Source organism: Accipiter gentilis, chromosome 11 (genome assembly GCF_929443795.1).
Source record: "Accipiter gentilis chromosome 11, bAccGen1.1, whole genome shotgun sequence".
Classification (NCBI taxonomy): domain Eukaryota; kingdom Metazoa; phylum Chordata; class Aves; order Accipitriformes; family Accipitridae; genus Astur; species Astur gentilis.
Genome location: NC_064890.1, coordinates 26766949 through 26792582, shown reverse-complemented (window position 1 = coordinate 26792582; position 25634 = coordinate 26766949).

The window sequence follows — 25634 nt, the reverse complement described above, 5'->3', positions numbered from 1 at the left end:
TATCCCAATTCACTTGCTAAAGAGTATTTTGAGACAAGTCCACAGAAACATTTCAGAAAGCTCTTGATCCTGCTATCTGTTTTTCTAAATTATCATCTGCACTGTACTCTAGCAGCCTATTTTCTGGTAATTACAGCAGTTGTTGACAGGCTTGACGTGTCATACTGCACTAAGCCTAGCCAATCACCTCTCACCTCTGCGAAGCAAGATATGTCTCCACAACCATATGACTGTTTCAGATTTCCTGTCCATTTCTCATGACTTCTCAGGACTTTGTGATTAACAATCTCTAACACATACCTTTGCCTACTGTTTCTTATTTTGAATAAAAGAATATTCGTATATTGCAGTCCATGATGTATTGCTCAAATTTCACATCTTTGAGTAATAACATTTAAGTTTGTTAAACTTCTCCTGACACTGTTAACATCTTCATTTATAGCTAGCATTTTCAGAGGCGCACTGATTGCATCGTGTATACGTAAGATACTGGCATCCATTTTGAAACAATATTCTGCTGCAAACTCTTTCTGGATAGTAATTTTGAGGAAAATAATGAACATTTTGCCATAATCCTTTCATTTCTGGAATCTCAGTCCTTGAATAAATCTTTGGCACTTTTGAACTTCGCTCTCCCACCACCTGCTGTTATCAGAAAGGTAGTTTTGCATCAGGTTTTAAATTTATCTGTTCTGGGTGCTAGTTTACTTCCTTAATGGCAGTAAAGATGAAATAGAAACTGTATTTAATGACTTTGCAGTTTTCAACAGCAACAAGAGAGGCAGAAATGTCATGCCCATCTGTTAAAAGCAAAAAAAAAGAAGGATCTGGGTATTTATAAACCCATAGCTGAACTTAAATTCCTAGAAAAAGTACTGGCATAAATAATCAAACAGTTTGGTAAACATCTACAAGAGCACCAGGTGATGAGTAAGACCGTACATGGATCTGTCAAAATCCGGTAGTGTCAGACCAATCTTACTTGCTTTTATGACAGGGTAACAGGCATTGTGAATACAGGAGGAACAGTGGATGTCAAATATCTTGGTGTTAGTAAGGTTTTTGACATCATTTCACATGACATTTCATAAACAAACTTAGGAAGCAGAGTCTAGTTTTCAGAAATAATGGGTGCAAAGCTGGTAGGAAAGCTACATTCAGACAGCAATTATCAATGAGAATGGCAGGTTTCCAGGGCAATCTGGTTTGATGATCTGGTTTTCAGTAATATTTTTCATTATCTAAGTTTCAGATAACAAGAAGTTAAGCGTGGCAAGCATGTTGCAGAATGCTAGTAAGGTAGCAAGAGTGCTAGAGAATAGGCTGGAATCCAAAATGTTTTTGAAAGAGTGGAAACATGGTCTAAAAAAATATTGGCTGCTGTTCAAATAAGGACAAGCACAAGATCATTTACAATTAATGAAGAACAAATCTGGGTATGCTGGTAGATCAGAATGTGAAAAAGAAAAAGGAAAAGGCATCACAGACTGCATCCAGGAAAGGCATTTTCAGGAGAGACAAGTGAAAAAATATGTTTACGTAAAAAGCATTGGTGATCTATAAAGTACTGGCCACTCATGTTTGCAAAAGATTTATTCATACCAAAATAGATTCGACACAATAATGCTTCTAGGAACATGTGGGGAACAGGATGCCTATTTTGAAGAAGAAAAATGTGTTTCCTTCTTTTGCCGGCAAAAAAAGCGTGAGAGAAGGTATAGCTGAGGAGATAAATCACTTTCCCAAAACCTACATTAAATACATGAACTTCAGGGAGAAAAAAAAAAAAAAAAAAGGCCAATTTAAGGTAAAGGACGATGTTGACACAAGAACATGATGAATATAAACTGCCCATAAATTAAATTAGGTTGGAAATGATAACACTTCTAACCATCAGAGGAGTGGCACTCAGGGAGGGGAAATTCAAATCTAATAAACTGATTAAGCTCCATCTTGAAGCTTGTTAAAGGAATTATGATGAAGCAGTTGCCTGCTATAGCAGCTGGGGCTGGTCTTCATGCTTCAGAAGAGCCATTCTGGTTACAAATTCTTCACCTTAAATCTGAATTTAAAGTCTATACAGTGGCTGACACACCTCCTTCAGCCGTACGTACCTATATGCCCTCAGTAATAAAAATCTACATACTCTGCCACTCCCTGGCACTTCCCTGGGAGCGCAGTCTGGGTTCAGGCCTCTGACGTGCCGTAGACTGCAGGGGATAACATCCCCCGCTTGCAGGGGACACCATCCCATGGCATCTCACCACCCCCCCTGCACTGCACTGACTTCAGCAACGCTGAGTAGCAGCTCGGGGCTCCTATGCACCCCCTCCCATGCCGATCCCCACATTAATTGCCTTGCATTAGTCTGCAGGCCCCGATGGCGGCAACCCTGATCACTCCTGCTGCCCGCGCGTGAGTTACAGAGGAAGGCAGGCACGAATCTGCGAGGCCTACCTGTGAGGTTTCCTGCTCAGCAGGCGACTTCTCACAGTATGGTTTGGTTCCCAGTTGCAGCTGACTGGGTCCACCTCCCACTCCTTCCTCCCGCGCTGTGTGCCAAATGTGCCTGCGGGTGCCTTCCTAGGATTAAATTACACACCACTGAGATCTGGGCTACTGCCTGCCGTTAGACAGCTTTTGGTGAGCGCGAGCGACATTAAAGGTGAGGAAGCAACGGGTGTCATATAGGAAGCTGCTTATTGACAATGTGATCTGATCTTCCCAGTTAACATCTCTGCTGCGGAATTAGCTGAACATTTGAGAGGGTTGGAACGAGTGCTGCTGTTGCAATTAAAGAAGAGCTCCTTCAGCTGTTCCTTCAGCTCGGAAATTTGCGCTCAGGTTTTTGCTGCTTTTTATTTTAATTTCAAGGAGAGAGACTTGTGTAATGAGTATTTTTTATACTTTCACTCTCAAGAGGCATTAGAAAGTTTTGGGAGAGGTGACACTTTTGAAGTTTGAGAAGAACTTTCTGAACATTAATGAATAATTAGTTTCCTAATTAATATCCATTTTTAATAAATATCGATTATTAAGTTGCTATAGTAATGAAAATATTAACTATCCTTGCTATACTAATATGCAAAACTTCTTACTAGATACATAACTTGCAGATGGAGAACTCAAAAATATATTCTCAGGAATGTAAGAAGCAAATAAAATGCAAACACATTGGACATAACCGAAACATTCTCAATCTACTCATGCTATCTTTAAAAACAGTGACATAGAAACAAGAAATTTTTTTCCATAAAGTATTCCTGAAATATTTTGCAGGAATTTAAACTAGGATAATGCAAAATGGAAGACTCTGTTTATTGCTTCTGGGACTCCACTTAGGAATTATTCATTCTTACATTGTACACTTCAAGCACTTCAAAGTTGCAACTGCAAATTTATCACTGTTCCATGCAAAGTTACTCCCGGTCATGGAAAAGTATATATATACACACACACAGACACACACACACACACACAAAGTATATAAATATATTTAAAAATTATAAGAACCTTTAAACAAAACAATTCTTCTCGACCTGTGTTTCTGAGGTTCTATAACTAGGAATTATTTTTCTTGACATTCTGAGACTCTGTCATATTGATTGAAAAAGGGAGCCTCCAGGAATGTCTGCAATTTGACATTTTATACAGTTAAATAAAGAACTAAAATAACCATTAGATCTACCATAACCTTTGAGAAGTGTACACGTAGATGTGCATGGAGAGAGAGGGGAGTATCTCTTAAAACTGTGAGTAAAGACAAACCGAATGTTGCAATATGCAACACTGGAAAACATCAGATGAATAAATAATTTGATTTTCCATGTTTAGATTTACCCTCTACAGATATATTGAACAATGCTAACACATTCGAGGACTGGTCGGTCACTGGAACAGGCTTCCCAGGGAAGTGGACATGGCACCAAGCCTGTCAGAGTTCAAGGAGCATCTGAATGATGCTCTTAATCATATGGTTTAGTTTTAGGTTGTCCTCTGAGAACCAGGGAGTTGGACTCGATGATCCTTATGGGTCCCTTCCAACTTGAGATATTCTATGATTCCATGATTCTGTGATTCAGTAATGAATTATTGGGTTTTCCAGTGAAGGAACAGAAACGATTTTTTAATCTTTGCTGTACACAAGGTGATCACATTTCCCAATCTATTCTCTAGTGCTGACAAAAAAACCCAAAAAGCAAACAAAAGAAAATACCTTACATAGCTTGGAACATCTGAGAACACTAGTAGTATTCATATGGCATAAATGCAGTATGAATAATACCAACCTTCTTGTTAAAACCACAGATAACCAAAGCTCGTGTTATTAACTTGCCCTGTTTAATTAGTACACACTTTTTGTCAATTAGTTAATAGAAAACATTTGGGAACTGATTCTTTGCTCAGTTATGCTGCTATAAATCAAGAATTATTCTATTATACACAGCTTATAAAATAAATGTAAGTGGGAGGAGAGTAAAGCCCAAAATAGCATAACAGGACAGGGTGTAAATGTGAGCGACTGCACATTTTGAACAGGTGGTAGATTTTCAAAGACAGATTTTTATTCTTAAAAAAAAAAAGGTAGTTTGAAAAATTGTTTGATTCTCAAAAGGTTTATGCTCTTTCCTGGCTGGAATCCACTCCTATTGAAGCCAATGATAAATTTCCCATTCATTCATCAGTGCGTTAAGAGTTTTTGCAAATCCCGTTCAGAATACACTGTTCTCAGATCTTACTGTGAAGAGCTGCCTAATCCATGAGCCCAACACAGTGAAGCTGCTACAGCTCCATGCTCCCAGGTCCAGCTTCCCAATAGGCACACATGCATATGTGCACGCAGGACACACAGAGATAGAAAACACAGCACTCATGCAAGCATAACCAGCACAAATAGACTCATCCTGTTCTCTGTTCTGGCTAATCAGGATAAAAGCCCGCTAGTACAAAATGTGGATACAATTTGGATCCCTCCAGCAGCTGGGCTCAGGCACTCAGGCTGCCCAGTAGCTGCCCTGGACCCCAGCCTCCCCAGTTGCTGGCACCTGGACGTAGGAGCCCCCGAGGACACAGCTCCACTCCAGTTGCTGGTACTCCAGCCTGCATACACACACGTGAACACACCTTGCTCACACACTATAGATCCCTCCAGTAACCATCCTTGCACACTCACTTTGTTCAGTAGCTGGCCCTGGACCCCCTGATCTCCCAGCTACCTTATGCATAGACACATGCACACATGCAACACATGGTCTACTAGCTGGTTCAGATCTATGGCCCCTCCAGTAGCCCACCCCCAGACCCCATGGTCTCTCCAGTGCCTGGCCTGCAACCCCTGGTCCCTCCAGTATCCAACTCTCAGACTCCCCGGTCTCTCCAGGATCCAGCCCATTCCTATGGCCCCTCCAAGGCCCATCTGCTGAGCCTCTTGTCCTATCTCGCCAGCCAGCTAGTCTAGCTTGGTGCACACTGGTGCTGACACACCGACAGACACACCTGCACGCAAGGCACACATGTTCTGGTCTCTCCAGTTCCTCCCACCGCAGACGTGGAGGCCCTTGTGACCCCTGGTCCCACTCCAGCTGCTGCACTCAGACACCCAGGCACACACGTGCACGCAGGACGGAGATCCCTGACCTGGGAAAATAGTTAGAAATGGAGTGTAATGAGAAGACGGGACAGACTGGGGGGGTCAGGTGCAGGGCATGGCCAGACAACCGTGCTGACCAGCCTACTGCACACGACTGGACCTTTTTATCCCCTTTTTCCTTTGTTTTCCCTTGCTTGGTCCTCTCCAGCCCTCTTTGATCCTTTCCTTGCCTTTGATCCTTCCCCTGAACATCCCACAATAAATCTTGCACAGCTGCAGAAGGCCTTTCCTGACATCCTATAACGACTCCCACATCCCCAAAGGCAGCAATCACCTCCCATCGGTTGACTGAGGGATGAGGTTGGTGGGTGCCATCCCAGGGCCACGGGCTGAGGCTCCCCTGGGATCGCCCAGGGAGGAGCTGCCTTGGGGGCTCCCTTTGCTCTGATGAGGTTGTTGGAGTTCTCCCAACCATCATTGTTCCCCTGGGCTCCCTTGGCTTCATGGAGATGAGCCTTTAATCACATAAACTAACCGTTACGTGCTCACCTCTAATCTCTGATATATACCCTTCAGTTTTCAACAAGAACTACTTGAAGGATTCCCGAGTGACAAATATTTCTCTTTAGGAAATCAAATTTTAAAAGAAATTGAAAGTTAAGGAAGATAATACTATGAGGGACAATAATGGACAAGAAAGGTATATTGAAAAATGGTATTATATCAGAAGCTACAAGCAAAATTCATGTCAGTAAATATAAAGAAGAGGTATGCAGAGGGTACCAAAATGTACTATTCCTAAGTAAACAGGTAAAAGATATTTAAGGTAGTGAATCTGTGTGAGTAATGTGAATGTATTTGGAGGAAAGAAGACAAGGGAGACTATAAAAACAAGCAAAGAGGATTTAGAAAAAAAAAAAAAAACCTGTGGAAAGAAAGTGAGGGGAAAAGACAAAAATCAGCACATTTGGAAGATATTTCAAATAAATCTGTTAAAGAATAAAAGAACACACAAGGCAAATTAAAATTATTACCATGATGTATTCACATTGTACTAGAATCTGACAAGGAAATCAAAAAGAACTTCAGTGTGGAAGGTACTAAAATAGATATGTAGCCAAACACAGATACATCAAAGCTCACTGTTTATGTTAAGGTACAACAGGATAACAAAAGTAAGGATAACACTGCAGAGAGGAAGGATTACTAGAACCAAACAGTTTACGATAAGTGAGATTTCTTCCTGAGTAGGTACGGTAACATAGAAACAGGTAATGAGAAGGAAAGTCCTGTGGGGTAGATTCACTCGTCTGGTGCCTGTAAGGAGTAGATACATGATACTGAATATGAGCAAACATCATCTGAAGACAACTGAAATCTTCAACAGATGCCATCGGCCAACCCTGAAGCCTTCCTTGTGGATGAGCGGGACTTTATCAATGGAGAGGAGAGTTAAATCCCTTCTTCCCCAGTTTCTGTCCTAAAATGCCAGTGTCAGGGAGCATGAGCGTGCCCCAAGGCGGTGCGGTGTGCTCTCTGCCACCCGCTACGCTCAGCCTGGGCCACAGCAGACCGGGGACAAAGACACCTTGGCCAGGACATAGGGAGGTAGCAGTGGGAACCACAAAGCTGCCGGCAACTTGTGGCAGGCAGATAGATACCCAGCTGTGACCACTAGCTGAACCAAACCAAACCTCGTATAAATCCTGCTGTAAAAATAAACTGTTTCAAAAATTAAGCATGCAGTTTAGAAAGGTGCTGCAACAGTGTGGGCTTCCTGGTGCTTGTATTTGTCTCTTTGAACAATCCACGCTTTTTTCTCCAAGTTTTGTGTATGTCGCTAGATGCATTCATTCACGGCTAAGATTAGTTTTCTTGCAGCTGACAATAAGCTGCTAGGATACTCAGTAACAGAGACGCTTCCTTCGACAGATAAAGTTGCAGGCATGGGTATCATAGATGAGAAGCTTTAGAAACCATCCCAGTATAGTTCCATGACATTCACCATGAAAGCAGTCTAGTAAAAAGCTACAAAACAAATTGCCATGAAGAAAAATACTTAGGAGAAAAGGGAAAATAACAAGCTTACAGGATAAAAATTTATCCAAAGTTATTCCACAGCACTTTATGAATTATTTACACAGTGATGAGTGTACTTTGGACTATATCAGGAATAGTTGCAACTATAACGGGGAAGAGATATTTTGTAGACTACAGAAAGGCAGTAAGCCTCCCAGAATACTGTTGGTCTAGGCCAGATAGGACCTGCCTGCTTACCTTCAACTGCATTGAAGGCCAACACAGGAAATAAAATGGAAGGGGTTGCCTGTTTTTTTAGAAGGGTGAGTTGAGTTGCTCAAGTCAGCTGTTCTATCACAACATATAACCAATATTTTCACAAGGTGGACACATCTTGTGTCTGATAATGTAATCATTTAACCATTTTCTGTGGCAGGTCTAAAATCCCAACTTTCTTCCCTTCTCTGTCTGCAAGGTAAAACTCTTCCTCAATAACGGAGGAAAGAAAACTGACTTTTGAATGAAAGGAAAATTCAATCAAAGGTGCAAAACTGCTTAAAATTAATAGAGCACTGCACATGGACATTTCACATGTGAAAATGGAACAGAAAAAATGAACTGACTTGCACTTAATGAGGTAGAGACTGGTGAAGAAAACTGACCTAGAAACATCTTTAAACAAATCTAGAGATTAAGGTATAGCTGTAAGGGAGTTTCTAGTGCTGAGTATGCTCACTTAAATAAATTTTAAAAGCAAATTTAAAACTAAATTAATTAAAATTGTAGTAGTATTAATTCTGAAATGGCCAAACTAGAAAAACTTTAAACATTTCTGCCACTGGCAGCAGCACTCTAGCTCAAACTCCACCAACATTCTCTTCATTAATATTCTTTTGGATGACGGTAGCATTTCTGCAGCTTCAGACTTCACGAGACTGAAATTTAGCCTGTCAGTTGAGGAGATTTAAATAGCTCTATTTAGCTATTTGTCACTTTGATTTAGTAATTGGCAAAACATTAAATTTTTGAGATTTCAAGCACTTTTATGGCATCTTAATTTTGAAAAGTAAAATTTAGTAGACAGACTAAAGCTTCAGTTGCTTTTCTTAATTGTATTACTTTTATAAAATGTGCAGCTGTACAAGAGGCTTTCAAAAGAGTTCTTGAACATGCAGTTGAAACTGCTTAGCATAACATTTGTCCATTGTATCTTTGGAGCATCATTACTGTGCTTAAATGCTAATAGGCAGAATAGGTATTTTCGTAACTCCTGGGGGGGGGGGAGGGGTTTGCCAGTCTAAAATGGTTGCACAACACTGGAACATTTTCATAGGTTCGTTTGAGGTAAATGTTGGAGCTGTTATTACAAATCTGCCCATATTAACTTGGTGCACAGCAGCAACACTGTTGCAGTATTCTGTGCAGTGATCTGTGCAGTTTAGTCCAGAATGGGCAGAACAGTGAGGGGAAATTGTAGTGGGTAGCAATAATTTATATTAGGGTTTTTTAAGTGCACAAGAGACATTACCAGCTCTAGATATGGTGGGAACAAAGAAAAGTACTTTTTTGCCATCCTGTCAACTTGATTCAAGTGCAAACACGAAACAGTTCAAGTGTTTTCCATGATATATGAATTTCCTTTTTGAGCAGCTTTGCACAGCTCTGTGCTGAGGGTTATGTTTTAGAGGCTTTTATGAATATCACGTGGAATTGGTTGTTTTGTTGTGTAGCTTCTCATATGACACAGGGTTGCTTTTTATTTAAGAGTTTACCAACGAATTTGTGGAGTTCACCTTCTAAAGAATGCAAACCTCTGTCAGATCTCACGATTCTGAGGCTGTCCTGAATATTGTCTAGCAATAAATTAAAAGAAGGTGAAAATAAGGGAGAAACTTAAGGCCTCATCAGCTTTGAAACACTCTTTAAATGAAGAGGGTATGTGAAGAATTTTTAAACAGTTCATTTTTTTCTCCGCAAGTGAAAGTTACCAACACAAGGGTTAATAGTCAGAAGTTATCCTCATGTCTGACAATAACTGGTTCTGAAGTACTTGATCTAAAATGCATTTGTATTCACAGGAGTAGAACCCAGGACACCTTCCTTAGTATCCTAATCTCTGGGCTACGCGGCATATTTTTCTTGCTTGATACCTCATTCTTCAATGTGCCAGCATGCTGGGATACCTTTCTAAGGCACTAGGTCTCCCTGTGCAGCATGTGTTCTTTGCTGCAAAGTGACGCAGATTCAGCAGGAGTGTTGACAAAGTAGCAGTCTGATAGGGAATGCATTTTCTCAACAAACGAGATAGAAGTTTGAATACCTAAAAAGCAGATAAGCTATGGGACCTGTGTCTCAGTAATAATGCAAAAGGTGAGATTGCATTTTCCTCACATTAGGTTCTCTTCCGTTTTTCACAGGTTCTCAGACTTAGGAAGATTTATGGACACTGGACCTCAAGAGGATAGAGGCACCCAAGACCTTTTCAGATAAATCCCAGTTCTAAGCATTTCCTCCAGGGATTCTCTAGGCAGCTCCTACCAGCGAGCTGAGGCATCATTCTGAGGCATCATTCGGAGAAATCTGGCTCTGCATATGCACTAGACAGAGGAAAGCTTGGTACTTAGTATTTCATTCTGAGTGGCTACCTCAGAAGTCCTCTGGCCATGATACACAAGGATTTAGGAAACTCTGTATACAACTAGTTCCTCTTGAAAGGATTAGGAGTTAAGCTTAGCAATGTTTATAGATCTTAAAACTTGTATCATGAAGCCTCCCGTAAATTAATAGATATGAACCTTGACACTCCCAAGACTTCTCATTCCTACTTACAAAGAACCTCATAATGCTGCTACTTCATTCTCTCAATTCCGTCTCACCTTTTGGTCCTGCACGAAAGGTTATGCCATTGGCTACTCTTTGTTGTCTCCATTCACGTCTAACCTTGGACTTTTTTATGCTACTCTATGCCACCAAGAAATTTGTAACAAACCTACCCCAAAGCTTAATTCAACATGTTCTAAAAAATATTTCAGACACAGGGAATACACTCTATTTTGTTATTATTATGTGAAACTACTGTATGAATATACTCAGCTACTAAATCTAACAGGAACAGTAGAGGTGTATAACTCGGTTTATTTTCCCAGCTGAAATTTTGAAAATTTCTGCTGAGACTATTTCTGAAAATAGTCTGCTGAACTACCAGTTCAAGCATTAATTCAAAGTAACACTTAAGGATTTTGAAACATTCAGAGACATTTATTTCTTTATTTTAGTTACAGTCACTAGACAAAGTAAGAAATGCGAAAAGTCAGATAATCTGAAAAAAAATTCTCTTCTTCCTGTATTTCTGGAGAGCCATGGAAACACAAGTCAAAAAAACACAAAAGGAGTGAAAATACAATTTGGAAAAATCCTCAGATTTGGAAAAATATCCCCAAACATTTGGAGTGCTCATTGACCTATTGTGATGATTGTCAATGACATTGGAGAAAAGAATTTTATCTACGAGTAATGCACCAACAGTTTTGAGAGGCCCCGAATATAAAAGTTCCATTTTAAGAGTAGATATCAAACATGCGAAGTTAAAGGGGCTTCAATATACATTCGAGCATCCTCCATCAATCCTGGCAATTACTTCCCTCTAACATTATGAGATTTGAATAGTGCTGGTACTGCTGCAAAATCGTATCAGCTCTTATTTCACTATCAGGACTGTAATTTTCCGCCACTATGCACTGGTTCAATTAGATCCCTACTACATATAATGACAGCCTCTACACAACCGAGAGGCATCAGGGAAACTAAGTGTAGGGACCATATCCTTTGATAGTTACATCGCAATTTACTGATTGTTGAGCAGGGCTTGGTTTAGCACTTAGCATTTGGAATTAGATTTAGCTAGTGAGGGAGTATTATGCTTGGTGAAATCTGAATGAAGAAGCAATCAGCCATATTTTAAAATAGAAAGTCTCAAAGTTAGGTTTTGCAAGGAACAAAATCCTGCAAGCATTTTTGTTTCCATATCAAACAAAAATGAAGCAAACCCCACCATGTTTCAGCCACATTTCGGAGCCAGACAATAAATATTCTGTGAAGGGACATTTTTTACATTTTTCCACATTGAGGAAAAAACTTTTAAATCTTTGTGTTGCCATAAATGAGAGAACAGTGAATTCCAAATGAAAAGCAGCAATGCATGGTGCCTGTGGTTCCCTGTATCTCTGTTCACTCATAGGCTCTGAAACTGACACTGGACAGGAAAATTCTGCAGGCGTTAGTCCACAAACCATTGAAATGCTGCCGATTTCAATGGCTCATGGACTAAGGCGTCTTGCTATGGAGTTACTTCAACACTACTCTGAAGCTTTCACTGAAGCAATAAAGGTCAGCTCCTTTGTAAAAAGATTCTTCACATGTTAGATTTTGAATAAATGCAACAGTTCACCTGCAGTTTGAAATCTTTATGGATTCACCATTTTTGTTACCTCATATGCTTCCTTCTCCTTTCTCTTACTTATTTCACCTTGCTCTCTTCCCTCCCCTTATGACTCTTAAAGCTTGAGGGTGTTACTCGATAATCAGTTACTGAGTGGGCATTTACCTTTACAGCTGGTTCCAGCTGGTTTCAATGGACACACCACAGGACACAGCTGAGCCCATCTGCCAAGGTGGTGGCACCTCTATGAAAACATATTTAGGAAAGGAGAGAAAACACCAAGAAAAAAAACTGATGCAGCCAGAGCAGTTGGAGGCAAACTGCAGTGGAACTGGTAACACCCCAGTTGGGACTGTGGCCCATGGATAAGCCCCAAAGGAACTACAGCCTCCAGAGGACCCATGCCAGAGCAGAGGAAACAAGTCAGAAGGAAGGAGCAGTGGAAGAACCAGATGAGAAATGACAAGCAACAGAAAGAAACCACTACATTCTGCCCCAATTTCCTGTACCACCTTTCACCTCAGCAAGGAGACTGAGTGTAGCCTGCAGTGATAACAGGGGGAGGGGAGACTAGGAGGGGGGAAGGAGAGGTGTCTGAGTGAAGTTTAGCCTGGGAAAGGAGGAGAAAACATGTTTTCCCAAAATGTTTAAATGTTTGTCTTCTTTGTTTCCATTACCTGAATCAGTGACTAAATGTTTATGTTAATTGGCAGTCAGTTAAGTCAAATTCCCCAAGTTGATTCTGTTTTGCCCATGACAGTAATATGTGAGTGATTTTCTTGACTTCGTCTTGACCCATGAGCTTTCTTGCTCCTGCTCTTCCTACTCTCTCCCCATCATGTGGGGCTGAGGGGGTTGGAGGGGAGACACCGAGTGGCTGTGTGGGTTCTTGGCTGCCAGCCAGTAGCAACCCACCAAGTACATCATGCATTTACAAATGCTGAAATGTTTTCTTCTCTTAAGTCATTGTCTGGTTTAATTATATTCATTATATTTACAAAAGTCAGTTTTAAGTACCCTCATTCTTCTAAAAAATCCATGACTACTATATAAAAGAGGTTAAAACCAAGTCCATTAAAAATGCTTATGCTTTCCTCAACTCCATTTTTTTCTTCACAGCTAACGTATGCGTGCAGTTTTGAGCTGCTTAAACTTTCTATGTAGGTCTTCTGCTGTCACTGCGCAAGTAAATGCCACCCCTCGAAAAGAGAAAGAAAAAAAAAAAAAAAAAAAGAAATTTGGGGAATTAGATTTATTTGAGTTATTTTAAGTTACATTTTTAAAGGAAGTGAAAACAAAAACCTTCACGATTTGGGTTTTGAGCATGTACACTGAAATTATCCAGCTACCTACTAAATAAAGGCACCATCATAACATAGAACTAGTGGGATGATTATAAGTGCAAAAGTATTGGGCTGATGGATACATGTTTCACTGAAGATTTTTTGGGGAAAGGCTCGCATCTAAAGTATAGGTCCAAGTGGTTCTTGTCTATTTTTGTGCCCAATTAGAAATGCCTGGCTATAAAACTAATGAAAAGCATATTTTTAAACAAGGGGGGGGGGAAATCCAGTGTAAAATGTAACCTATGACTTCTGGTCATTTTCAGTGAATATCTTTTAAATCTAAGTACGTTTCTTACTTAACTAAATCAAGAATTTTCACATGATTCAAAATAGCAAGTGAATGCTATGGTATTCTGGAGGTGTTTCTGTCTTTTTCTCTTTTTGCAATGTCAATCATTCTGCTCCTGATATCATATATATACCAATCTGAGTCAGAGAGATTCAATTTATAGAGAAAGAGTTACTAGCCCAGTGTTACTCTTTTCTCTCAATCAGACTCTTTGCCCTTCTCTGTTCCTGTGAAGTTCAATCTTTATTAGAAAACTGGGGGAATGAAAAAGGCCAAATGTCCTGTAAAAATGTATTTATGCAGATGAAAGAACATCAGACTAATATTTCTGAATTTAAACCCTGGCAGTTTGGTGCTTAATGAGACAACTATGCTCAAAGATTTTCTCTCAGTCACCATTCAGGCTTTGAGGAAAGTTTTCTGGGTTAAATCCAAAAAAAGGACCTGAAGTGGGGCTTGGTGAGATTTAACAATGAAGTCTGAAGCAGCAACCGAAAAGCCCCTGTTTGGCAGCTGTATAACCTCCACAGGTTTGTATGTTTTCTCAGGGGTCCCTCTGGCCACAGAAGCAAGGGACTCCTTCCAGAAGGGAATCAGAACTCTTACACCTAAACTTCCACCCTGAATTATCTCTGAAGGAAATTCTCTTTCTGTTGACTGTGTCAGAAACCTACCCAGGTCAGGTCCAGCAAATCGAGGTTACCTTTTGTGCCTAGAAGATGTGGCTTTCTCTTTGCATCATGGCAGTTCAGCTTTAGTTCAAACATAAATTGCTCTATCCACCACCCCTAAAAGCTGGTGCCTATAGCTGGAATCACAGAATCATAGAACCATTTAAGTTGGAAGGCACCTCTTCAGATCACCTAGTCCCATCCCCTGCTCAAGAGAGGTCACCTGGAACAGGCTGACCACTACCATGTCCAGTTAGGTTTTGACCATCTCCATGAATGGAGACTCCACAACCTCCAATATAAGTCCAGTTTGTTTAAGTACTCCCTAATCTTACTGAGGGTAAGGCTTTCTTGCTCCAGACTTTCCCTCTGATCTCAGGTGCCTGGGATACCTGAATGCAGGTCTTACTGATAAAGATTGAGGCAAAAAGGCATTGAGTACCTCGGCATTTTCCACGTCATTTGTCACCAAATCCCCTGCCCCCATTCAGCAGTGGGGGCCGTGTTTTCCTTAGTCTTCTTTTTGCTGTTTATGTACTTATAGAAACCTTTCTTGTTGGCTTTGCCACATTCAACTCCAGGTTATCCTTGTCTTTCCTAACCCTATCCCTGCAAGACTGGACAGCCACTGTGTACTCCTTCTGGGTCACCTGCCCCTGTGTTCACCTCTGATATGATTCCCATTTTTATCTAAGTTCAGTTAAGAGCTCCTTTCTCATCCATGCAGTCCACATGCTGCCTTTGCTTTATTTCCTCCTTGTCGGTATGACTCTTCCTTGAGCTTGGAGGAAGTGATCCTTGAATATCAAGGAGCTCTTCTGCACCCTTTTCCTCTCTCAGGCCATATCCCATGGGATTCTTCCAAACAGGTCCCTGAAGAGACCAAAGTCTGCTCTCCTGGAAGCCAGGGTTCCAGTCCTGCTTTTTGCCCTACTCCCTTCTTTTAGGATTTTGAACTCTACCACTACAGTCACTGCTGTCTCTGACTTTCAGATCCCAACCAGTTCTTCCTTATTTGTAAATATCAGGTCCAGGAGAGATCCTTTGCTCATTGGCTCCTCAATCGCATGTGCCAGGAATAAGAACAGGCTAGTGTACTCAGCCTGTTTGTTGCTGTTTTCTTTTCTAGGAAGCAGTGATACCCGTCTGTTACAGAATAACGTAATACTTTGAGCACGTGGATTAAATTTTCTTTTTAATCTGAGGGTTTTCAAAGAACTCATCCGATCTAACCAGTTATATGCCTAACTGCTAGCCTATTTTTTAAAAAGGTGATATCATCATGATGTAATTTCTTTCTCTCTCTTTTTGAAGAGCAAACTTTATTCCAGTCTTTGAAAGGATAGCTGGAAGCTGCTATCCCACAGAAAGGAGTATTCTCAGGAGAGGGCCAGTCAAAGAACATTTATGAATTCACACTGTAATTTATACCCATTTATGCCTTTAATTAGGCTATGAAATTGCCTATTGAAACTCTTTCTTCCCCTGTATCAACTCTGGAGCTAACACAATGACCAGTCTTAAACAGACAGTCAACAAATTAAATGTAATTAACTGACACTATTGTGGAAAGTAAAGCTAAGATAAAAGTTATTAAAAAATAATGTTGAAGTAAAAAAAAAAGATCCATAGGTTATTTTATTGAAAAGAATGAGGCAAACAAGCTTTGGCAGGTTTGGAATGAGAGGAATGCTTATCATTTATCTTTATCTGAACCAGTCACCCAACACGCTTAGACAACAGAGAGGTATAGCAATTTTTAAGGTGTGATTCATCTGACCTAATTTGGGAATCTACCTTAAGAGGTGGTGAGCTACATTCTAGAAATGCTTGTTTCTCTCCTTTGGCTATAAAGGGAATATACACTGCTGGCTCAGGCATAGACATCTGTATTGCAGATGCCTACATCAGATCAGATGAATCCCATGCTAGATATATGAATGAGGTACTTTCAGCAAGTCAAGCAACTCTTAAAATAACTAGAAATGTAACCTACATCCTCGTGCTGTTATGATCTAATGAAGGTTGGTAAGATTTGATGATACTCAGAGCTTCTACTGTGTAATGGTAGAATAAACAGATGAAGGAAATATAATAATAGGAGTTATGATGAAAGATATTGCTTGGGTCTCCATGGAAGACAGAGATAAACAATGACACTTGTTTTCTCAGAGTATCCTGTCTGTTGGTGCAGGAAGAACAGAAGTAGTAAAAAAAACAACCCCACTCAAATGATCTGGTGAATTCGGTTTCCTGGAAGAGTCTAAATAAGATAAAGTGTAAAGTGACCACTTTTAAGTAGCTGTAATAGTTAAATAAATGTTATGAAAACAGCACTAGGTCACCTCCTTTACTAATTGCAGGAAAAAATCCAGAAACAAGTAAAATAATTTCTTTAATCTGAGGATGGTTTCTGCCAGCCCTTTCCATACCAAACACATACTCCATGGGAATTTGCAAACTGTGTAAATGATAGAGAAGGAAAGAACAGAAGAAATTAGTCTCAGTTATATTAGGAATACTGAACTCAAATACAGCCTCAAAATTGCCTTACTCCCAGTTCATCTCTTTTCTGTTATTTTCCTTTTTCAGGCCTTTTAATATCCAAGCACTTCATTATTTAAGTATTTGTTATTCTTCCCTGTCATTCCTACAGCACTTGGCTGGCTGTAAAATTGTATGACTTCATAGACAAGGCAGCTTTGTGATGTTAGCAAGAGCTCACTCCAGTTTTTCCCTGTGTCTATAACATTTTTCCAAGCTTTCCTAGAAGAGATAGTAACAGGGTAAAAAGACCTTTATTCCAAAGAAAAGGTTTTTTTGGTGTTGGTTGGGTTTTTAGGTTTGTCTTTTTTTTTTTTTTCCTAATTAACAGTCAATGCCATTTCCAGTGACGTATAAGTTGCAGTTACAGGGGAAACTAATCTAGAACACTGAGTACCCAAAATGGGGTGTAAGAAATTTTTATAGTGACCACTGAGTGCTTGGGAAGTAATCTCAAATGACAGTGCAGAATCACTACTACTACAAACTATAGCAAGCCATAGCAAATCTTCAGTTAAATCATCAATCTCTTCTGCATTATACTATCTGCACTTCTGTTACTAAACCATATTTTACAGACATGTAGAGAGTTTAAAATCACAGCTGGCATAGTGCCACCAAGCTGGTTGATTTGCAGTAAGAACAACATTTTTGGTGGGCTCTGTCAACAATATCATGTGGAAAATTTGTATTGGAGAGAAAAATAAAAATGGTTTTCAGAGTCTGAGTTTAAACCCTAACATTATAGCTTCTTTCCATTGCATGGTTATTCCAATCTTTTTTTTTTTCCTCTTTGTTTTTAACAGCATACCAAGCTGTTGACCTATAACTTCAACGAATGAATCATGAACATTGCATGAGTACATGGAAAAAAGAAAGTCTATAACTTCAGCCATGTAACCACTTAGATAAACATGTTGCATTTTTTTTTTTTTAAGACTAGTATTACTTACTGCTTAATTACAACATGTTATTTATATTTCTCCTATGGTCTTTTTGCTTATAGTTAATTAAAGTTGTTAGTCATGCTGTCTCACAGTTTTCTACATTAAGGATGCAATGATAGCAGATCAAGTGTTCAGAATACTTTGAGACTTGGACTTAGAATAGAATCACCAGTCTGTTTCATATTAAAATTTAAATCTAATTTAAATATTTGCCGCAATATTTCTAAAGAAGACTATCAAATTTTATGTGAGGGTTGGTGGTTTGGGGTTTTTTTTTCAGTATTAATATTTTCTAAGTTATGCAGATGCCTAAACTTTTTAGGCATGAGCCACTATAGACATCTAATATTAGCTTCTCATTTCCTCATATTTCACCAGCTAAGTACCATAGCTCCACACACATATATTCTACAGGTATGATGTAAATATCAAAAAAAGATCTTGGGCACAGATGGGGTTAAATATGTGTGTGCATAGCAAAGGACCTACAGAAGGACTGAGTGGAAGAAGAAGGGTTTGTTAATATCCTTTATTTATGCTGGGCATGGGTGGACAGATTCCTGGGGCAGCTTCTCTGCACTTACACCCATGCCTTGTGGACTGTGAGGTACTTTCTTCTGTGAAGTAGATACAAAGCACTTCATTTACTGGACTGGGGAAACAAAATACCTGCTTTGAGAAAGTGTTTGGTAGTCTGTTGTCTCAGCAGTACTGTTTCCCATCTTAGATTTTGTGAGCACTCTTCATTCACAAGGAAGAAAAAGTTTTGCTTTTCACTTGCTCCTCCCTCCTGCCCACCTACACCCTGTTTCTTTCCCCCACCAGAGCATTCATCCTTCCTTCTCCTGCCAACCCACTGAAAACAGCAGAAGGCATATATTTTAGACTAGACATTATATGTTTATATATGTGTTTCACATAGCCATGTCTTTTAATCATAATGGTATACGTGTGCTTTTAATTATATCTACACAAGGAAATCCACATGCATGCTGACAAGATGATTTTAGAGTGTGCTTATTTATAATCAGTTGAGTATGAAAAACTGGTGCTCTGGTGTTTGGGGATTTTTTAAATCTCTTTTTGATTGCTGCTGTCCAAGGAAGTCTATAATGGTATGTGAATATTGCTTAAAAAAATGGAAGCTGTATTTGTGAATAAAAAGTAATAAATTCTGTCATAAAATATCTGTGTACAGGAGAAAAATAGGATCCTTCCTGCAATGTGAGCACAATATTCTAGACCTTGATCTAACACGTATTCAATAATTGTTTGCAAACACCTAGCAGTGCAATAACACATCCCTTAAAGAAATAGCAAGTAAGTTCATCATCAGCATTTAGGTAAGGATAAAAGGCCCCATGGGCTGCTCTGCAGTCTCCTAGTCCTTTCATGTGAATGCAAAGTCCCACTGTAATTATGGCTAGCAATTTAGGTTCCAAACCACCCTCACATTTTGTTAATTTTTGCTACATTGTGAGCACTCGAACAAACAGGTTGCTTCTTCATAAATATTAAAAATAAACTGAAGTAATTTCATCTATCAGCTCTTGATCCCAAAAGTCTAATCATGACTGTTTGTTATGTTTCTTTTCCTGAGATTGCCTGCAATACAAGTGTTAATTTATCAAGGGTTCATCTCAGCTGAAAAAGAAAGGAAGAAAAAAAAAAAAAAAAGGCCCTTTTGCTGAAAAAAATGACATGACAATGGATAGAACAAATACACTTTCTTTTGCGATTCAAAGAATGAACGTTCATTGCAGGCAATATTTTGGTTCAAAATAACACCCAAATCAGAGAAGAAAAATAGATTTATTCAATATTTAGACTATATCAAAGTTGAAAATAATAAAACAAAAGTGCTAAGTGTACCAACAAAATGCATAACAGACAAAATCTGCAAATATGCATGTTGTATTTTTGTATTATACTAAATGCTACAAAGCAGAAGAAAAATGTGTACCACAGAAGAAACCACTTCATTGTTAGATGCTGTCAGTGCACTCATCGGTAAAGGAACTAGAATGAGATGGGGAAAGTAACTTCTGGTTTCTAGATACAGGCAAGCAGTTGGCTTGTCAGCTGCCAGGTATCAAACCACAAACCCACTCACCTACTGAAGGTACGAATGGTGCTCGCCGTATAGCATCGCTGGAGAAAGACTTCGACAGTGGCTCTCTAAGTAAGAGCGTAGGTCCATGGGCAGACAGAGCCTGGTAGGTGTATAGCTGTGTATTCACAAATCTAATGTTTACCAGGGAGGAAGTTTTGTCTAGATGCCCTCCACAGTCAACAAAAAAGGCTGAATTCCTCCAGGAGAAAGGGCAGGGCAGGTGTCTAGCATAAGTGTTGTGAGTCATCTGGCAAATTTCATCTTTTGCCATTTTCTGTAGATGGAGCCTAGGGAAAGCTCGTGAAGAAGGATATATGTTTTATGTTTGCTTACTTGCAGTTCACTGTCTACTATATTCTTTCAGACAGACTGTGGGCAGCTGAAGAGAAGGATGGTTTTATCCTGCCTTATGCATCATGGGTTAATCATGCCCTTTTGGGGAAGGACTGAGATTGCTTGGCTGGGAGAGTATCAGGTAGGGAGAAGGCACCTGGCTTACAGACTGCTCTCGACAGTCAAGGAAAGACATGATCTAGTGATCTGAGAGCACTGAATAGAGTTTGACTGACTCAAGAATTTACTGAAAACTGCCAATTAGAAAGTCAGTTTGGAAGAAAACTCTTTGCAGCTGTAGCAGGCAGGAGATAGGTCTTCCCAGGAAATACGAGTTTTCTCATTGAGAGTGATTACTTCGCTCTTTAATCACAACTTTAGAGAATGCTGCAGTGGTCTCCTGCATTATGGAGTGGGTCTAACAGTTCTACCTTAAAGTCCTACTTCTCCCTGAGCACCTAACTTCTTCTCTGGAGCCTAAAGTTAGGGAGCAACAAGTCATGAGCTTGACATTTTGCAAATTTTAGCTTGTTCTCACACAAATGGTTTTCCTGCATAGATATTCACTGTATATGGTTCCAATTAGTTTCAGACTTGACTAGCATTATCCTGATGTACAAGTATTTGTGTTTTGAGTTGTGTCTTGTGTCCTAGAGGAAACAGCAAAACATGAAATCCCAATTTGCATACAAGTTTAACATCTTTCTTTTTTTCAAGTCACTCACATAAAGTGCAATGATGTTTCTTTAAACTTGCATTCTGATCTCCAAACTATTATTCTCATTCAGTGTTTTAGTCTTTAAGTACCTAGGGGAAGAAGGTCATACAATCATAGAAAACCTACTGACTACACCAAATAGTATGTCCTGCTATATTTAGTGAATATACTGAATATTAACTAACTGTTCTTGCCTTCCACATCCTTACAAGCAAATAAGAGATCTGAATGTTCAGGCATATATTAAATGATAATGTTCTTTGCACATACTGTCATCCTGGAACTATTCTTATTAAGGTAAATGAAAACAACTATTCTTCAAATTTTTAAATGGTTATAATATTTCTGATAAGATATTAAAAAAAAGGGGGGAGATTCCCATAAATAAATAAATAAATAAATGCTATTCATAGAGGGTTTGTTGGCCTTTATAGGGCATTCCTTCTTTTCACATACCATAAGGCCTAGACTTGGAAACGTGAGAAAAATAGTAAATAAGATTTTTAAATTCTTACATAATCACAGATGCCTGCTAAATCTGACAATATATTTAGCTTGTGTCCCTAGAATTAACTTTCGTCAATTTAGGGCACATAATGCTGATGGGGACCGATGCAAGTATAGGAAGATGATAGTAGTTTAGTGTCTCAGAAAGTTCCCAGTTAAAAGGTTTTTATTCTGTTCAAGTCTGTTCCTAGACTATTAGGTTAAAGACATGAAGGCAAAGTATGCTCTGCATAGCTGACACCATCTACATACCAAGAGATGGGGGAATGTAAAACCGGAGATTAAGGCAATATGTTTACAGAAGGGAATGGATTGTCTTACATGATAAGTTTGTAAGCAGGATCTGTAAGAGAAATTATAAAATAGTATAACTATTTTATAAAGCCCCAGCCACTCAGTACAGAACCAAAATTGTCTAATACATGTATTTGAGAGAAGAAATACTGCTGCACAGGTGAAGAAATTGTTTGGGTTGAGGTAGTGAAAAAAAAGTAAGTTGAATCTTGATTTGCTGTGTTTCATTTGGTTTTCATTTTCCCCTTATTCTTCAGAGTAATAAAGTCAGGAATAGAAGCATGTATTTTCAACTCTTTCTCCTGCAAGTGTTTTTTCTTTGTTTTGTCTTTTTTTTCTTTTTTCCTTCCCTATACAAAAACTGCTTGTGAAATCTATCAATTACCTCTTTGAAATGTGCTTCACAGTGAGTGTTTTGCCAGTTTGATGTTAAATGCTGTAGTCTTGTATGAAAACTTACCCTGTCCTACAGATCATTATGGACAAATGTAAGCAAAAAGTGTTCTGGAACTTCTTACAATGCCCCAGAAATGAGTTTAAAATGTAATTTTGAATATAAATTCAAATAACTGGAGGTCCTTGCCTAAATTCTTTATATTCACCCATCTCTTAGAGAAACCATACAATCTGAACTGGCATCGCACCCTCTCCTCTCACAAATTAATGGCAAATGGAGTTCAAGCTGGGCCTGCATGGGCAGAAAAACTTGAACAGCATATCTCTGTACCTTGGCTCCTATCCATAATAACATTTGTGGTTTTGCTCATATACAGGGTCTTGCATCCAAAGGTCACAACGTAATTTTGAAACTCAAAAAAGGCCTTGAATCTTCCTGGCATTTCTAGTGGTCAACTGGTCTTTCTCTGGAAAGTTGAAGAAGAAAGGCAGCGATGTTAGAGCGGAGTTACAGCACTGCCATTAACCAGAGCTAGAGAACCAAATGTATTGTAGAATAACTTTTCAGAAAAGTTCCCTTTCCTATGATTTTATCCTTTTGTCTTCTCCTGTACATATAAACGTCTCATCAAGGATCTGTGCCTCTTTTCCTGCTTTTCAGGTATTTAAACCTTACTCTCAACTCTACAGTTCCAAATGAGAAAGCACTCAGTCCCCTGATACTGTCCCCTTTTTAGGTCTTTCTTCTTTCACTTCATCACTTTGACAGCTCAGAGACTTTTGATTGACTGGCTGTATGCTGGAGGCAATGATAGAAATTCCACAACTAAAGCACCATGCTTTTTCTCATCCAAGTTTTCAAAAGAAGAAGAAAAGAAAGCTTTTTGATCACTAAAAGAGTCAGGAATCTTCAAGCTAAAAAATGTTCCCCAAACTGGAAATACCTTGTTCATGTTTTTGTTTAAATTGTGTTAAAACCATTCCTGAATTAAAAAATGCACTCACTTTTGTGACACAAGTATGAGGCAATTTTGACAAAGACTTCCTTAGACAGCTAGAGATGAATTAGGTGCACCTAACTTCACTCATCTAATTTTGTGTCTTTAGCTGGGCTGCCTAAGTTGGGAGTCTGTTCACCTTAGGCTCCCTCTATCATTAGTGCAAAAAGATATTAATTTCCAAAAAATGAGTCAGCTTGTGTAAGATATGAATCATTCTGTCAAGATGTCTATAACTCTCCATAAAAGAAGCTTTCAGTAACTAGGTTTCTAATTAATTGTCTCCGTTAAGTACCTAAGAGAAGGTGGGATGAACTCAGGTCACTGGGTTTAGAACTTTAGCAAAAAAGAGGGAAGATAACATCCCACTCTCCGCACATCTAGGCCTTGAGATTGACTTCTCACACCTGTAACGTACATATATGCATAGTTATACACCTATATACGTATTTCTTTTCATATCCTCAAGCAAAATGGACCAAAATACCGCCACCACTATACAGCTGCTACATGTAACAACAGTAGCAATAAACAAGACAATCACAAAACATTTACAATGCAAAAATGTGTGGAAATAGTGTGGATAAACAGGGATCACATGGAGCTGGTTGAAAATCTGGGTGTAATGGTCTGGAGGAGTCCTGCCTGACAGGTAAAATCGCCTGCTTTTGTTAAAGAAAACTGCTTAGTAACAAGAGACAAACTTAAAAGTTCTTTTAATAAATCGTTGGTCAATATAATGGAACTTATAATTTCAGGTGACAGTGACAATATCCTGAGTCACTGGGGACTGAACCAAATAGAACAAAAACAACCAGCCAGCCTGGGAGTGCAGTATATAATCATGTCTCAGCCAAGTTCTCCTGAGGAATTTGCCTTGTCTCAGAGAGCAACTTCTCTGCTGAGCTGCTACTTCACATTCTGCAGAGAATGTGGAATTCTTGTGGCTACTGATGCAATTAATTACCAGTATAATTAAAGAGAAAAATCTCAATCTCCCAGACAGTTGCTTCAAGATACCAGTTCCTTGCAACAACCTTCATCCTACTTTCACTAGGTATTGTATTTCGCTATTTTAAGGCACGGGATTTATTCCACTGCATCTGACTAAAACTGAAAAGGGTAAAATCACATAATTCATCTCATCAGTGATGCCTTTTAGCACAAAAAGAAATGAAGTTCGGTGGAGGTACAGCATCATATTTTAAATGAATGGTAGCATACAAGTCCCTGAAATTTTCTTCTATCAGACAAACATGGGAGAAATATCTTTGAATGGTTAATAAATTGTTAATGAATTTTCAAGTTAATGTCTTATGTCCCTTACCTAAAAAAGACAGCTAATGTAATCGTATGCATGTTCATCCTAGAAATTAAGCATAGCTTACAGGATTTGCTTTCTTATGGCTGCAATTGGAAGTTTTCTGTGAAGACAGCTGTAATATGTGTTGAAATTTTGATTCAGTGTTATGGGAAAGATATTCTTATTCACAATTGAAATGCAGAGTGCTACAAATTATTAAGAAATCAAAGACTTTGTTAAGATCTTTTCATGTTTTAGGTATGGCACCAAGCTTGAACTGGATGGCTGTTTAGAGCATTTAGCTTCTCTCCAATAAGAATCAAGTTTTTCTCTATGGGCCTTAATGCTTGATTCCTACTTTTTTATCTAGTTACTAATGTTTGGAAAAGTCCTGAGAGGAAAATTAAAATTGAAACACCCACAAGCATATAATGCACAAAGTGATACATTGTCCTATAAGACACAACCTTCTCTCTGAATTCCGGCACTGGAAGGGTAAGACGGATGTTCATTTAGTCTCTGCATGGGTCTCACACGTACTGGGCATCAGACTGCAGAAAATCTAGTATAGAATGAAATAGAGCCAGAAGAGGGTAAAATCTAAAGTATCAATAAAACCTTGATTGTTGCTTTTTCTCAGTGTCTATTAAGTCTGAGGTGTACTACCAGAGAGTCCTTTTGTTCTTGAGGCTCATATATAGTTCTAACGAGTAGACTTTTCCCCTTGAGTTATACCCAGTGTAACCCCTTTTCTAACTATTTCCTGGAGGAAAACAACTTCAAAAAAATCCTTTTTACCATTATTCATTTTTTTAACCTGTTCTTTCACTTCCAATATCTCTAAATTTGTCATTGAAGCTACATGAACTGTGTGCTGTGCTCTCTGCCTTTACTCAGGACATTTTTCAGGATCAAAGTAGATACATTTTCAGAAAGTATACTTAGTTGAATTCTGGGTTTCTGTTTCTTTGGTTTTGGAGACAAAAGCATTTTTTATCTTAATAGTAAAGAAACTCCATTTTTCTGGCCCCTCATCAGCCCTCTTGATATATATATTCAAATAAGGGCAAGAGGTTTTGTCGTTACGTAACTGGTACTATCATACTGAGAGCAGCTTGTTACAGCACT